This window comes from Monodelphis domestica, chromosome 1 (assembly GCF_027887165.1).
Source record: "Monodelphis domestica isolate mMonDom1 chromosome 1, mMonDom1.pri, whole genome shotgun sequence".
NCBI lineage: Eukaryota > Metazoa > Chordata > Mammalia > Didelphimorphia > Didelphidae > Monodelphis > Monodelphis domestica.
The window spans coordinates 712,086,188-712,103,080 of record NC_077227.1 but is presented as its reverse complement, the minus strand read 5'-3'; the positions used below and the strand labels follow the sequence as shown (position 1 = coordinate 712,103,080).

At 35.6% G+C, this 16,893-nt stretch overlaps 1 long non-coding RNA gene across 1 annotated transcript in view; it reads right to left on the bottom strand.

The window, feature by feature from the left end:
• The window catches only part of LOC103096853 (uncharacterized), a 284,089-nt gene that overhangs the window by 232,833 nt on the left and 34,363 nt on the right, over nt 1-16,893 (bottom strand). Inside the window, exon 2 of the long non-coding RNA XR_008915145.1 lies at nt 9,710-9,785. This is a non-coding gene — a long non-coding RNA (uncharacterized LOC103096853). The remainder of the gene's footprint in view (nt 1-9,709; nt 9,786-16,893) is intronic.

The window sequence follows — 16,893 nt, the reverse complement described above, 5'->3', positions numbered from 1 at the left end:
GGGCTTCCACTTCTGAACCTTTCACATTCTCGGTTTTTCCCCTTGTAAAATGGGTATTGAAGCAAGTCTTTAATGAAAGTGGAAAATTTGTGCCCTATTAGGAAAAGGGTAAAGTAATAGCAGAGAGAGACAAGGCAGGTCTGGTCAAAAAAGAGAATATCCTTAGGCCCAAATACCAAATTTCTGAATGCCATAAACCTATGAACTTCAAGAGATTTTCTTATGGTTGTAAAAGTGAAAGATGAAAAAAGATGCCCCAGGGCCACTGAGATTACATGTTTAGTGAAGATGAAGCATTAATAATTTGGCTAGTTCTAAAGTTCCTCAGTAGGAAAGGAAGAGAGAGGGGAGGGCGTGTGATCTCAGGGGTCTGCTCTGGCCAAGTATATTTTATACCAATTGCAATGTTCAGACCCCAAGTATAGATTCTGTGGTGTTGAAAAGATGCAGCTGGGGATAGTTAAGTTGAAAACAATAATAGCTTATATATATTTGTATGAGGGCAGTCAGAGGACCAGACTCTTACTAGTAGTATGACCGTGGGCATGTCACTTCATTCTATTTGCCTCAGTTTCCTCATCTGTAAAATGAGTTGGAGAAGGACATGGCAAGCCTCTCTGGCACCTTTGCCAAGAAAACCCCAAATGGGGTCACAAAGAGTCAGATGCTACTGAAGTGACTGAACCACAACATATTTGTATATAAGTGCTTCTCTTACAACAACCTTTACTAAGTAGATGTAGTAAAAATATGTTTATCCCAATTTTACAAATGAGAAAATTGTGTTCATGTAATTTGCATTGGGCTCAAATGCAGGTTTTTGGAATCCAAATTCTTTCTAAGAGGACATTTCTGAGTGGCTAAGCTAAATGGGGAATACAAGGCTGCAATGATTCCAAATAGTTTAATCAATGGACATTACTTAAAAGTGTTCCCCTTAGTCTTTAATTCCATTGTATTTGGGGTCTCTTCCTCAATGTTTTATTTCTCATCTATTATCTCTGTCAGTCTGGCCTATTTGTGTTCTTAGGATTATTTCCAAAAACTATTTTTTTTTTGTCAAAACAAAGGATAGATGGGTTCCTTTTGGAGTCAGAGGTAAAAAAGTACACAGAATACCATCTTTAAATAATAGAGGTAGTTATGTGGTACAGTGGATAGAGCATCAAGCCTGGAGGCAGGAAAATCCAAGTTTAAATTCAGTCTCAAATACTGACTGACTGTATGACTCTGGGCAAGTCATTTAACTTCTGTTTTTTGCAGGTAATGAATATAATGAGAGCCCCTACCTCCCAGTGCTGTTGTGAGGATCAAATCAGATAATATTTGTAAAGCAATTAGCACAGTGTCTGGACAATGCTTGTTTCCATCTTCCCTTGAATATGCCGAGATACGATATAATAAAAAATGCTGCCCATGTCTTCAGTTTGTCCCTTGTGATTAGTCTGACTCTAAGCCTATTCCAGGGATTAATGGAGACTCAGAAAAACCACTGGAGTTTGTCCTAGCCAAGTGGCCTCCTTTTTCATAGGAACTTGGTTTTGGAATCAATGGTAGCTTTAGACTGATTTATAATTTGAGATCTCCTTTATAATGGATCTAGTTTAGCCTAAGACTATTGGAACTATCATGGGCACACTTGAGAATTAATTTTAATCCTCAGGTTGATGCTGGAAATTATTGGAGTGAGCAGGGACAAGGTCAGCACTTCAACAGGACAGTATAGACCAGAACAGGGTCAGGACAAAGCTGGATCATAAGCCAGAAAAGGAAAGACTTTGGGTACATGATGAACATTGGCCAATATCACTTTCTTTTTAACGCGGCAATCCATGTGTTCTCTCCTCCCAAGTATAGCATATCACTGATTAGTTTTTAAAAAGTGCTGAACTTTGACAGTAATGGAGCAACTCTATCTGTGACCTAGAAGATATAATGCCAGACAACTATGCTACTCACCCCAGGGAAACTTCACAACTCATGGTCAACATCTACTATAGGCAAGTATTGTTTTTCCTAAAACAAGAATTCTTAAATTGTCCTCTTTGTGACTAGCCTTATCATTCCAGTTAATTTTGACTTTGTGAGAATTTATTTTTCATATTTTCACTGTATTAATTCTTACATCAAGGTCCTGGAGTAGAAAGATCTCAGTTTCTGTATATTAGAGAGAATTATTGTATATTTTCGTGTTTGGGTCCTAGGTTAGAAATCCTATCCTTCTATTGTTTTGTTTTGTTTTTGTATTTTCTTTGTCCTTAGACATCCCAAAGAATGTTTTTCCTTTTAATTAATTTGGTTAATAAATGAAAGGAACAAAGATTCTTTACCTATTCCTCATGGTTTGGGAATGGGATGGGATGGATAGTTTGATGGACTGTCTCTTAATTAGCTATTTACCAATTAGAAATGTCTTGGGATGTTCAAGAAAGGGCCTGAATAATAAACTCCTAAAAGTGTATTTATCTGCCTGACCAAGCTTCAGTGTCTCTGGTCATTGAGAGGGCCATTGACTGATGTCACTATTGATTATGATGCTGGCCTAATCAATAAGCTGATATAATCAATAAACTGATATTCTGACCCCAAATTCAGTAATAACTCTTTCAGCTTCCTTGTCCCTGATACCCAAGTTACCAAGTTCCAGGGACTGACCTCCACAAAGTCCCATTTTTCATAGAATCGGTCATCAATTTATAGCTAGAAGAGACCTTAGAGGTCATCTAGAACAGCATCCACCCACTTGGCTATAAGTTATCTTTCCTTCCTCAAATTTCTCATGACATTTTGCCTGGACCTCTCCTTTGCATTTACTCTCTCTCTTACCTTCATTATTTGTTGACATCTTGTCCCCCCTATTTCAAGTTTCTTGAAAATGAAATTTGTGTATCACATTTATTTTTGTAACCCTAGCACCTAAGCTTGGTGCTTTGCATAAATTAGTTATTGAAATGAATTCTACTTGTTTATACTACCTTTGTCATACAAAATTACAAAGACTAAATTTAATTATTGTCACATGGAAAACCCTTCACTTAAATAGTTAGAGATATTTCTCAAAAATTTTCTTGATCTTTTCTCCTAAAGTCCAAACAATCTCATTTCCTCTAAATAATCCTTGGATTAATTCTTCTAGCTTTGTGTCATTTGTTACATTAATCTGGGTTTCTGGAATCTTAACCATCCTGATGGTTACTTTTCTCTAGATATATTCTAGCTTTGGATCATAGAATTCCAAGTTTAGCCCTAGAAGAACATCTAGTCTACTTCCCTCATTTTTGAGATGAGGAAATGAAGGTTTAGAGAAGGTGATGCCAACAGTCATAGAGTGTCAGAATCAGGATTTGAATTTGTGATCTATTGACTCAAATTCTGATATTCAATTGGGTAGGTTATACCTTGCTAATACTTGTCAATGTGCAACTCAAAATTCAGAAGCTGAACTTAATACAATATTCTGGATGTAGTTAGATGAACACCAAGCGCCATGATTATCAATCCCTTGTGCCAGATATTTTACTTCCATTAACATAGCTAAGAACTCTTTTTGGCAATTCCATCATCCTATTGGTGCCAACTAAACTTGCAGATAACTACAAGCACAGGCTTTTTCTGATAAATTTTTATCTCCCTCTTTCATCACATATTTGAGGAATGGATTTCTGAAACCTAAATAAAAGACACATTTATCCCAAATTACATTTCATTTTGCTAGGTTTGGCCCATGTCATTCTAGCCTGTTGGGATCTTTCTGGATTCTGCATTTGTTATCTAGCATCATCTTCCCCAAGGTGCTACTAATATTCCACCTCTTCTGGAAAGTCTTTCTGGATCCCTTAACAATTAGCATTAATGTTCTCTTCTTTGAATATTCATAGTGTTCTCTTCTTCTAATATTATTAATTCATTCATCTTTTGCTCATTCCACTACAAAGCATACATTATGATTAACTTTGATTATGTTGTAGCATTCAAATAGATCATGAGCTCCTTAAAGGTAGGGGCAGTTTTATTTTCATCTTTGTACGTTTAACACCCAATCATAGTTCTTTGCTCAGAAAAGACAATAAAAATTTGTTGAATTGAACCCCAAATATTAGCTAACACTCCCAGATGTGTTATCTGAAAATCTAATCAGTTTGTCAAAATGGTATCATCTGTATCTGATAAAAATGATGAAAAGTACAATGCTAAGAAGATTACTTCCAGGTTGCAAAATCATTTAACAGAATGAGAATCTAGCACATCTTGAACACTTTGTCATAAAAAGGATATGAGCCTGGTCTGGAATGACTTATTATTAGTGAACCTGTATTAGATCCTGGTGACCACAGTTTCTCTTTCTAAATGCTAATTGGTCTAATACTCCATTCTAAAAAATTTCTGGGGATCAATGTTAAGCTAACATCTTCATTTTGCAGAATTTACATTTTTTTCTTATATTTGAAAACTGGGCCACATTAGTTCATTTTCAGTCTTCTAGGCAACAATACTACTCTCCACAATTCATCAAAAATCACTGATAGTTTTCACACTTTGCAGTTCTTTTTTTTAGGGAAAATTCTGGAGAATAACTTGACAGAAGATCTGAATTAGTAATGCACAAATCTCTTCCTCCTAATTGTGGGGTGAAAAAATTTTGTAAACACCGAGCTAAACTTCTGAAGAATGTAGTCGAGGAAATCAATATGGTTTCGTCTTTAAAATTTTCTGGGCTTAGAATCCCATCAAAATAGACTTAGTCTCCAAGTAATGTTGAATTTTCCTTGAGGTACATTGATAATCTTTTGTTTCATCTTTCTAAGGTAAAAGATTTCAAGCAATTCAGTAACTAACAAGAGTGTTATATACTTTTCAACCTAGATTCTTTACCCTCTTTCTCTCTTTTTCCTCTTCTTTATATCTTCCTTTTTAGTTTATAACTGACACTTCTATCAGAAATGGAGGTAATTTGGTTTAACCTCAAATTTATTTTTGTTTCTTACATTAGGGTCTGCAAATCTCCTTTACAGTGATTACAAAAAAATGGTGTTTTTTAGTCATTTCAGTTGTGCTCAACCCTTCCTGATCCTATTTGGGGTTTTACTGAAGTGGCTTGCCATTTCTTTCTCCCGATCATTTTTACAGGTGAGGAAATTGAGACAAACCGGGTTAAGTGACTTGCTCAGAGTTAGGAAGCTAGTAAGTGTCTGAGGCTGAACTTGAACTCAGTCATGAGTCTTCTTGACTCCAAGCCTGATGCTTTATTCACTGTGCCATCTAGTTGCCCAAATTGCAAAAGTATATTTGTTTTATTATAAATTCTTCATTACTATAAAACTAAAATGTATTCTCATGATAGAGAGGCAGGAATGTTGGAATAAGAATAAGGGGGCTTAGTTTCTAGCTCCAGTCTACCTTAAGTCATTTGGACTTCAATAAAAAATTAAGACTTTGGACCAAATTATTTCTACTAAGGCTCCTTTCAACTCTAAAATTCTATAATATCTCTACTTTTTTTTTTTTGGTCAACAGTTGTAATTGTTTCCCTGTAGTCACATCTTTCATTAATTCTAATTCTCAAATATTTACTATATTAAAATGGTCCTCCTCATTCTTTTATCCATTATGGAAAAGAGAAACCATTTGACCCTATTAAATCCTCATTGATTGTATACTCTACAGACTCGAACTAGGTCTCCTATTAATTGTAACTATAGCAAACAACATATCTTGAACTTTTATTGCATACAAGTAAGGGCAATAAGTACATTTGATATTCTGTAGCCCAGGAGTAACACATCTTTAATCCAGCATAAGTCTCAAGAAATACCCAGATTTTAGCAACACTGAATCAGTTTACTATTTCTCTGTTTGAGAATAATTTAAGAATCAATATCTCTTCTCTTACATTCTGATAACTAATTGATAGAGGATTTAACTTCTACCTGCCTCAGTCTCCTCCGGTGTAAAATAGGGACAAAAACAATTTGTCTGCCAGAGTTGTTATGAACATAAAATGAGATGTTTTCAAAGCACTTACTATTTAAGGAAGTGACTATTATTACTCTGCATTTACTCTGTATTGATTCTAAGACAAGAGGTAAAGGTTTAAAAGAAAATAGAAAAAAGAATCAAATGGATCTGTAAAGGTTTTATAATTGTATAGCATTTTTGTCAGATCTGAATTTTTTTAAATCCTCTCTTGTTGTTGGGAATCTACAGAAGGTTCTAGAATCGGGTCAAATAATGGGTCAGAGAATTAAGCTTAATAGTTTCACACTGAAAGTCCTAAAGCGGCTGAACATATGTAGCCCTCAATTGTAGAATGGTTTTAGTTGAGTGGTATAGGACAAAGTGGTGAGTCATCTCCAGGAAAGTAGGTTCTGGGAGTAATAGCTAAACTTCCAACCAAATGCTCAAAGAGCTTCAACAGTGGTCATGCCACTTTGTAGCTCTTAATGAAGACAAATAAAAGTGTAAAAAGACTGGTTAACAGAATAGTACTCAAAATAGCACTTCAGCCTCAAACAGCTTGCAATGCAGATAGCTAAGAGACCAGAGCTGTCAACAGTAGCAATAGTTTCATATTATGGACTTGAGATCTCCTATTCCCATTTCTTGATATTTACTAGTAAATTCTCCTTTGAAAAAGAGGGTTGATCTCTCCTCAAAGTGCCTAAAATCTGGTAAATTTAACCCCCCAAATTAGATCGAGTCCCAAGGGTTACATTTTTAGATCACATGAATAATAAAAGTAAAATGCATATATTATGACAATTTAGGTGTTGATTTATTAGCTTTCCATATAAAATACAAAACTCTTAAGCAAGTCACATAATTATAGAACTGGATCATTTGAAAGGTCCTTGGCAGTTATCTAGCCTGACCCCACTATACATACACACACACATGTGAATTCCTACTGTAACATCCTTGACAAGTGGTTCTCCAGATTCTGCTGTAAGACATCCAAGGAAGGAGCAATAGTCCATTCTACTCTTGGAAGTTTTTTTTTTCTCCTGAAGTCAAACCTAAACTGGCCTCATTGTCTCTAATTCTGTTATCTGAGTCGAAGAGGACAAATCTAACTCTTCCTCCACATGGTGGGTCTTTGTATCCTTGAAGACAGCTACCGTGTCTTATTTGAGTCTTCTGCAAATTAAACATTCCCAGTTCCTTCAGTCGATCCTCATATAACAAGGACTCAAGGTCATTAATTATGGTTTCCCTTTTTTGGACACTCTCCCATCTTTGGAAACCAGGGGCCCAGAGCTGAATACATTTATTGACAAATTTGTTTTCTTAGATTGGAAACTTCAAAAACATGTAGTTAGTAAAATTTGCCTGGCTTAGGGCCCAAACAATGTAAAAATGAAGACTTCCGATAGCCTTAAGAAATGATCAAGGAAATAAGCCAAGCAAGAATTCATGTTTTTACGCACAAAGACAACTTCTCAGATCCATAGCACTGCTACCTTCGATTTTTCTCCTTTCTTGCAAGGGAAGTATTTGAAAAAAATTATTTACTTAATTTTTTTAAAACCATAAGGCATAATTTGCAAAAAATTTTAAAAATAGGATAAACCTTACAGTAAATTGCAATACAATGTAAATGGAGATAATGGTAAAGTTTGAACCCCAAACTACAATTATGTACATTTATTGACTTGGTCCAACTTTTGAGTAGCAATAATAATGCCCAGTGTTATAAAGCTTCTTAGTTCTTCTTAGAAAGCTCCCCTTCAAAACATTTAGAAAAAAGGCCTTCATTCATTTCTATAGCCAGTATGTGGCAGGTAAAGAAGAGATAATCAGGAGTACAAAAAAACAGGTAGCTACTTACAGTTAAGAATACATAAGGAAAAGGTGAGAACAGAGGAAGGACTAAGAAGCTAATCAAGAAATAAAGTATCTTTTTTGAAGCAAGCTAAAGCATTGTGAGAAATCAAAGTAGGCTTTTTTGGAATGAGGATGCCAAATTTGGAACAAGAAATTTTGAAAAGCAAATGCCAACAAAAATTAATAATAAATTTTCAAAACAAAACACAAAGAATGGGGATGCCAAGAGTTTACCTTAAAGTCAAGGCAATATAATAGAAAGGACCATGAAGTGAATGAGTCAAGAGGCTTGAGTTTTAGTCCTGGCTCCACTCCTGTTTAGACAGGGGGTGACTCAAGCAAATTATTTAATGTCTCTAAGCTTTGGGTTCTTCATCTCATTTTTTTAAAAATGGAAATATGCTTTCCTCTTTTCTTCACAGTATTGTTATAAGAACTGGATAAGATAGGGCAAATGAAATGATCTTATAAAATTTAAAGGATCAGGGGCAGCTAGGTGGCTCAGTGGATTTAGAGTAAGGCCTAGAGTTGGAAGGTCCTAGGTTCACATCTGGCCTCTGCCACTTCCTAGCTGTGTGATCCTGGGCAAGTTATTTAACCCCAACTGCCTAGCCCTTACCACTTTTTTGCCTTGGAACCAGTATACAGTATTGATTCTACGACAGAAGGTAAGGATTAAAAAAAATAAAGTGTAAAGAATCATTCAAAAAGGGGATATTATTATATTATAAGGAAAAGGGTACACATCCATAGGGAAAGAAAAAAGGTCAGATTTTTACCAGAAAGGAAAAATGTTAGTACAGGTTGGATTTTAGTCTTTTCTTCTCAGGAACAAAAAAAATTAGAATCATCTTTTTCCACCTACATGTGAAATATGAAAACAAAAGGAAGGTGTTTTTTTTTCTCTTTGAGTAGTGAAAAAACAGTAAAGCTTTATCAATTTGGTACAAAGAAAGATAAGGAAATCACCCCCAAATCTGTCCTTTATATTGGGGAGGAGGAAGAAAGAAAATGTTTCTACTTCTCTGTGTTTAGAAAAGGCAGACACTCAAATAGAGGCAACTTATATTTTTTAAGCAATGAAGAATCCACTCTTCATGAAAGAAGGAAAAACACCATGTCTTAAGAGGCATAGTATTATTAGTATTGACTGTGATCCTTCAGTCTTTTTGGAGAACTTAGAAAGGGCTAGAAGACTACCTCATCCCAGCAACTCAAAACCTCTGCCTCTAGTCCTAAGATAAGTTCTGATGCCAACAAGAACTGCATTCTGCAACCTGCTGAGGAACGCCCTCTAGTGCTTCCTTGAATTTGTAATGCAGCTCAGTAGTGATGTTTTCAGGAACAATTTTGTGCACACCAATACTCAGGTCTTTCCCAGCACCTTATTCCCACCTGGGATGAATTTAAAATATTTTGTAAATACAAAAAAATACAGAAAAAGAAAAAAAGGAAAAAAATACAAAAATGTATTTTTTTTAATTGCTGTGGTTGGTAATGTTACCCAAATAATTATATCATGATTATATTTAAAAAGTTATGAACTTTTTCATATGGGTGAAATCCTTTTTAATTTTTACTTTTTAGTATACTTAACTTTCCTTCTTATTCAAAGGCTAGTCTTTGAAGATAAATGATATATAATTAATTTTTGGTCTTCCATTTAGTTTTTTAAAAAACCTCCCCCCAAATCCAGACCGTATTTTATCAGAATAAGTTGCTAGTTTGAAGAATTGATTTTCTTTTCTGATCAGTACCTTCTAAGAATATTTAGGGGTTTAACCATGCTGAAAGTCCATTTGTTGTTTTGGGTGGCTTTACTGAATTATCAAGAAGTGGAAAATCACTGCGTTAAAAATAATCAAACAATGATAACGAGTTGACTTACCTATGGGGTCTATGTTGGTTGAAATACTGTGAGTTACCTCCTTCTTCTTTGATACAGCCAAACATATTTTGGAATTCTAGGAAAAGAAGATGCAAGAGTTAGTATTACATCAAGGCTATATATACTCACATAGGACCACAGGATTGGAGATTGAGAGTTGGGAGGGCCATCTAATCCACCTCTTTGAACTATTTTTATACATTAACAAAGACTCAGACTTGATCGATGGAAAATCAGTGTTTTTATTGTACAGGTAACAGTATGTCACACAGTATGGAATTGTGAGACCCAATAATCAACTACTTTATCCTTGGCCTAAATAAGCCTTAGAAATAGTGCCTCTAAGAGAGTATACATTGGAACACAAACAAAAATCGGTAGAAAGATAAGGAGGATAATAACATGAGAATGGGCATGGGCTTCTTGATTACTCGCTCAATAGTGAAAATGAGTCTCAAATAGTCATTTAGTTCTTGAGGTCTCATATTCACCAGATATTCAAGCATACCTTCTGGGAAACCTTGTAGAGATGAGGAAACTAAAAGAATGATAGGGTAAAGACTAGGTACCTAAAGCTTTGAAGCTATTCTTCAGTCTGTTGTTGAGCTCAGTTCAAAATAAGCTTAAAAGTGAATGAATGGAGAGGATATGAGAATATAGATGTTGCCACATTCCAGTATACTTGCCAATATGTTCTGATATTTGTAGGTAATAATATAAGGGAAAACTAGAATAAAAATAATAATAATAACTGGCATTAAATCATGCTAAACTGCTAGCTAAATCCAGTGGTCCTTGGGATGGCATAAACAAGAGAGTTTTATCTTGTCAAGTTTTGCATATGGTGGACTGAATAATAATAGTGAGACTCCAAAGTAAAAAAAGGATAGTCATAGAAGAAGAAAAATCCTAGGTTCCATTTCTGTTAATTTATTAATTGATCTTCATAGAATTAATAATGCATGAAACATAATATAGGTGCTTAATAAATGCTTTAGAGACTAACTCTCAGCTTCTCCATCAAACAGGGGCAATAACTCTTCCCTAAAACCTCACAGAATTGTTGATAATGGGAGGATTAGGGTGATAATGTGCTGAGCTTATATAAATTGTATTGGGTCAGGAGCACATTGGAAAAAAAGAACATGATCTTTTGGCAACCCAGCAAAGGCTTATTATGTAAAGCCTTATTTAGGGAGGATAAAGAAAGAGTTAGGAAGACTCAGTCCAAATCCTGCTTGAAGTTTTCATTTCCTTTTATGTCTTTTCAGCATCGAGTCCTTTCAAAGAAACATTTCCACAACTTCCTGTATATTTCATTATTTAACAGGAACATAGATTTAGAGCTAGAAGGAGCCTCAGAGGTCACCAAGTCCAATATCCTCATTTACAAATGGGGAAATTGAAGCTTAAAGACGTGAATGGTTTGCCCAGATTCACAAAGAGTCAAAGGAAAGATCTGAACTCAGGTCTTCTTGATTGTGGGCAGCTAGGTGGCATAGTGGATAGAGCACTGAGCCTTGAGTCAGGGAGACTTATCTTCCTGAGATGGTCCCAATTTCCTCATCTATAAAATGATATGGAGAAGGAAATAGCAAATCACTCCAGTGTCTCTGTCAAGGACACCCCAAATAGCCTTACAAAGAGTTGGACATGACTGAAAAATGATTCAACAATAACAACAAATTCTTTACTTTAAGTCCAGGGTTGTATCAATTGTGCCACTCTAGTTAAAATTTATCCTCCCTTCTATCCTATTCTCATCTGGTCTTCAGATTCTAGACCCTTTTTTATCTTTGAGGCTGACCTGTAGTTATTTCTCCCTTAGAGAGCATTAAATAGTCAATGAATATAATAAATCAGTCCTATACTTGCTATATGTCAACTTCCTCGGTCTCCTTGAAATGACCACAAATTCAAATTTTACCTGAAAGTTCTAAATGATGAAACAGAAAAACAAGTCATTTTAATGTATGGATCTAGAAATAAATTGAATTATTTTCTGAACCACAATATGAATAAAATAGAGAGTTAGATTTTTTAAATTTGTATTTTCAGATCTGATGCTCATAATTGGGTATCAATAGGAAAGTAACTTTATTAATATATATGTACTTGCATTTATATATCTAAAATTGTTTATGATTACCAAATTTCCTTCATATTCATTATTCCATTTGGACCTCTCAACAACTCCATGAAGTACTAAGTATATGTGGTCATTTCCATTTTACAGAGGAGAAACTGAGGACTTGAGAGTTGAGGTGACTTGTCCAAAGTCATACAGCTAATAAAAGGCAGAGCCCAGATGGATTGAAAATCTTCTGACTAAACCTAGGGCTCTTTCTAGTATCCCAGGTTAGAAGCTGATGCTTACGCCCTTTGCTGTATTCTTGGGGTAATTATTCTTTACCACTAGAACAAAGGCAATGCAAACACGTGGCATTAATGCCTCAATAAATCTCATCTATCCTAATACAACATAACTAAAGAGAAACCAAACAATGTTCATTTTTGTATGAAAGACTCTGAAAGCCTCAAACAGAAATAGGGAGGTTGTTCTTCTTTTTATTAGTTGTTTTTTTTTAATAAATGCTCTTTAAAAGGTGGTAACATTTTAATTTCTTAGAGAAGTTTAAGTATAGCCCTTAAATCAGAGAGATTATAAAGGGACACTTTCCTCTATATTCTTTGATTCCTTTTCTATCAGGCAGCATTGTTTTCAATATCTGAAAAGGGAATCTCATCAGGATCTCTCAAATAAACAGCAACATAGCTAACAAAAGGTCTGGGTATATATAGCATTGCATTCTTTACTTCTTAGATGGGCATATATGCAAAAGAAAAGCCCTAGTTCCCTTACTTTCAATTTTAATTGAATGTTCACATATACATCTAGATGTTTAAAATAATTTGGCTTGAGAGAGTTTAAAATGTATAGTAAAAGACTGAGCTTTATCCTCCAGAGAGCTGCAAAAGCCACTCAAATTCTTAGCATTGATTTTTATTTTAGCCATCTTTTTTCTATCAACCACACCTATCTGGTTTCTCATGGAGTATTTTAGGCAATGAGGAGAGCTGCAGCTATTTAAATCTAACCTCTTCATGATTGGAATTTGTTTCAAAATAGCATTAAAAAAAGATACTGAGGAAGAATTAAAAAGGAAAAGAGAAGAAAAAATCCATAATTATCACCATGATCAGCAGCAGCAGCAGCAGCAGTAACTTGCTACGACACTTGGCACTGCATGTGTTTATAAATATATATGTGCTTTCCTTATCTAAAGTCTCCCTAAACTTTTTGATGACATAAACTGCAAGAGGAGGTGGCTTATTAGAGAATAAATACAAAGTCCCCAAACCAGAATTCAACTCCTTTATCATGAGATGCACAGTAAATGACGACGCCCTCCAATACATGGATGATGCCCATTTCTTTACCACCCCTCTTCCTATGGTGAATACACACGTCAGCATACACAATGCTTAGAAAGCTGGATAGCTTACATTTTCTCGGGATAAAGGAACTTGGAAGGAAAGCAATTCTGGTTTCTTAAAAGGGTAAAAAAGAAATCTAGTAAGACTGAGAATAGCTATTTCCACATTCTATAATAACTGCGGCTCAGTCATTCTAAAGTCAATTTTATATTTTCTTCCATTTGTGTTCTATATAAGAGGCTTGCTGGGTGAATGGTGGGCTTCCATCATAAAAAAATGAGCAAATCTCTGTTCTGATCAGCTAATTTAAGATTTGATTGTTTAAAAAATCTCTCCGCACAACCCTATGTCTTTTACATGTTTGAGGCAATTCTATCCTTTATATATGTATCTTCAAACAAAATGCATGCTTCATCGTACATACATACATACACGCCTCACAGGACACTTTGCACCCAGCACTACAGATTGTACGTACAAACTCTCCTATGACACACTTGTAAAGAAATACAAAAATATCTAAATATCATGTAAGTAGTGACACAATATATTATGCTTTGGCAACCGTTGACACTGCCCTTCATGCATTCACATACACACACCTTCATTTCTATAAAGCTAAATTCATCTAATGCTGCCCAGTCGGGGCTGGTATTTCTACATCTCTTCCTCCTTTAAATGTGACTAGCTATTTACACCCTAACAATTCAGCTTCAGAGCTGATTTAGCATTTTTATTGGAATGTGAAAGCTCTTAAAAGAAGAAAAAAAAATCTAATCAGGCAGAAGAGATAGAAAACTTGCTGAATTTTCTCTCCCCCCCTGGACCCCCCTGAATCCTATCAAAAGCCCATCTTCCATTCATTGCTTCCCGGTGTCATTATGACAAGCGGCTACAAATCAATAACAGAAGGAAAGGCAGGACCAACCCGCACTCACCAAGTGATAAAGATTCACTCTCAGCCCCGATTTGCTAATAGCCCATAATAGCAGCCATTGGCGCCCCGCATTAAATCATACATTTCACTCTGCGTTTATTATGGGATTTTTAAAACTCCTCACCAAATTGGATTTTCTCGACGGTCTCTAATTTCCACATTTATCATTTAAAATTAAACTCCTCTGTGGAGAGGGGGAGTAGGAAAGGAGGGGGAGGGAGAGAGAAGCCAGGCAGTTCTGTATTTTTCCTTCTTCCTTTTTTTATGAAAACCCATAAATAATACCAGGTATCGTAGCCATCAGCAGTGGTGTTTTATATTAAAAAAATGCTAGAAGTCAGGTTGGAATAGCCTGGGGATTCAGCTCACCTGCATGAGCTAGGCTATGAATGAAGGAGGCAATCCGATGGGGAAGAATCCAGAAGCAGGTTTTAAACAAGGGAAATTTGGTGGAGCAAAATATTCAACAACCTGGCACTGAAGGTGAAATTGCTTAAGGACCAGAAAAATCAATTAGATACAGCTATGCAAATGATGTAGAGAGGGTATTTGACAAGAACAGATTTCTATCTTCTTTTAAAAAAAAAATCTTCTTCCAAATCTTCATGATGATAGAAAGAGAAGGAAAACTGTGTTTCTTGATTATTCACTATTCAGTTGTTTGCCTTCTCTCTGCATATTCTCGGTTTTAAACTTCTTTTACAAACCCATGGAGTTCTGGCTAGCTGCTTGTCTTTCTCTTGACTGTGGCAGTATCTTCATTAGCTGTTATTCCTCCCTACCTCAGCTCCTGGACTTGCTACCAGAAAAACACCCAGGTCTTGGGAGCTCTGGTCATTCAGTTTAAGCCACCCAGATCATATACTTTAAAAAAAAAAAGATGTGTTATTATTATTCTATATTCTCTGGGTTATAGGTAAGAGAAATAAGAAACTTTTAGAATTGTAGCATAAAATTTCCTCAAGGCCAGCTACCCTGGACCCGAGGAAGGCCTAGTGGCATCCTCAAGTATCCTCTTCTAAAATCCTACTCCAGTGTCTCATTGTGGCATTTTAAAGGTTATGCCAGCAGAGGACCACTTCCTCTAGGTTCTGGAGAGTTTTAGGGCAATGGGCACAGCAGATGACCCCGTGTTGATCTTCTAAGCCGTAGACAGCTAAGTTTAGAGGGGCTTCTTCTCCAGAAGGCTGCCTCTGTAACAGAGAAAGCTCCCCAGTGTGAAAAGGTTTACAATCTGTTTTGGTGGGAAGAGTACTCATTCTAAAACATCATGGATTTTGATGTCAAATTGGAAGGATACTGGAGCAGAGTCTGAATAGATAGTAAAAGATTAGGAAAATACAGACTGTCATCTGAAAGGGTTTTTTTTTTTGGGGGGGGACTATTTTAGAACTAAGATATATCCATTTAATTTTCTTTAAAATATAGGGAAACAATTTTTTAAACTGACTTCTTGACAGAGTTTAGAATCCCAACCAGTTTATTATAATTTATTTTATCTTCAAAGACCTTATTTTTCCAGTATTCATTTTTTCCCATGATATAGTTATAAAATCTCATTTTTGCAGGGGTTTTTTTCAGTCTGCTGTTAAATAATTCTATTCCATTTCTATTATTTTTTTTTCTTGTAGGACAACAAATGCTATATACCCTTCTCTGTTTCCCTCCCACCATTCTCCATATCTAATAGTTTCTCTTTTCCTTCCTCCCTCACATCTTTAAAAAGTCCCTTGTGAAGCCACATGAGCTACTTTTCATAATTTGCATATTTCCTTCTCAGTGGAATTTAAGACATTGTGCTTTAATTACAATAATTCAGAAGCCTCCCACTCTTACGGATTTTAATTCTTTCCACTACACCATGTTTATTAGGTTTCAAAACCCCATTTCCCCACAACGCACATACACAAACATCCCTGAGCGCCTTTTCTTCCTCTTGAATTTAATAGCCCAGAGTAATTTTACCAGGGTTCTCCTTGCTGTTCTAAATGTTCTAAAACAAAATAGAGTAAATTAATAATTATTAAATACCTACTATGTGTACTGTATACACAAAGCACTAGAGAGGGAGAGGATGGGATGTGCCCTCAAGAAACATATAATCTAGTCAATGAAATGAGTCTCTTTTGGTATTCAGCAGAAATGGTGATGGTTATCTCTTTTGATGGGATTCTTTTCTTTCAGTTCTGTGAAACTATCATTATAAATTAGAAACAGATCCAATATATTCTGTTGAGTCACATTATCCAAGGAACATCTCCAAAGAAGTTCTACTCCAATGTCTTGTAGCTTGAAAGTGATCTTGAGTTCCCAAAAACTGTGCCAACAGAATGCAAGCACAGGAAAGGTCCTTCCATGTTAGAAAGACTTCAAGGAAAAGTCCAGCAACAGGCTGTATGTCTATGGTCTAAGGATGAGCTCTGGTTACATTTGGAGAGGCTCAAAATTAGGCTAGCTGAATGGATCATGAATTCTGGGGATCCCACCAATCCTTATCCAAAGGCATTAAAGGATTGGGATTTGTGGTGATAATGGGCATCTATGCAGACTGACATAAAGCACAGATCTTTGAAGAACCCCCATGTTTCTGGCAAAAGAAGGCTTGATAGTTGATATTTCCTAAGAATTTGTTTTAATTTTAGCTTTGTATTCTCCTATGGTTCATCACAGATTTCCTAGCCCATGCCTTTCTAAATTATCTTTGTGAGGGCAATTTTAAGAAATACTTTCTATAAAATGGGTGGCTTTTATCTTTATCCTAAAGCAGGAAAACTGATTGAAGATATTACTTAAATATGATATTGATAAA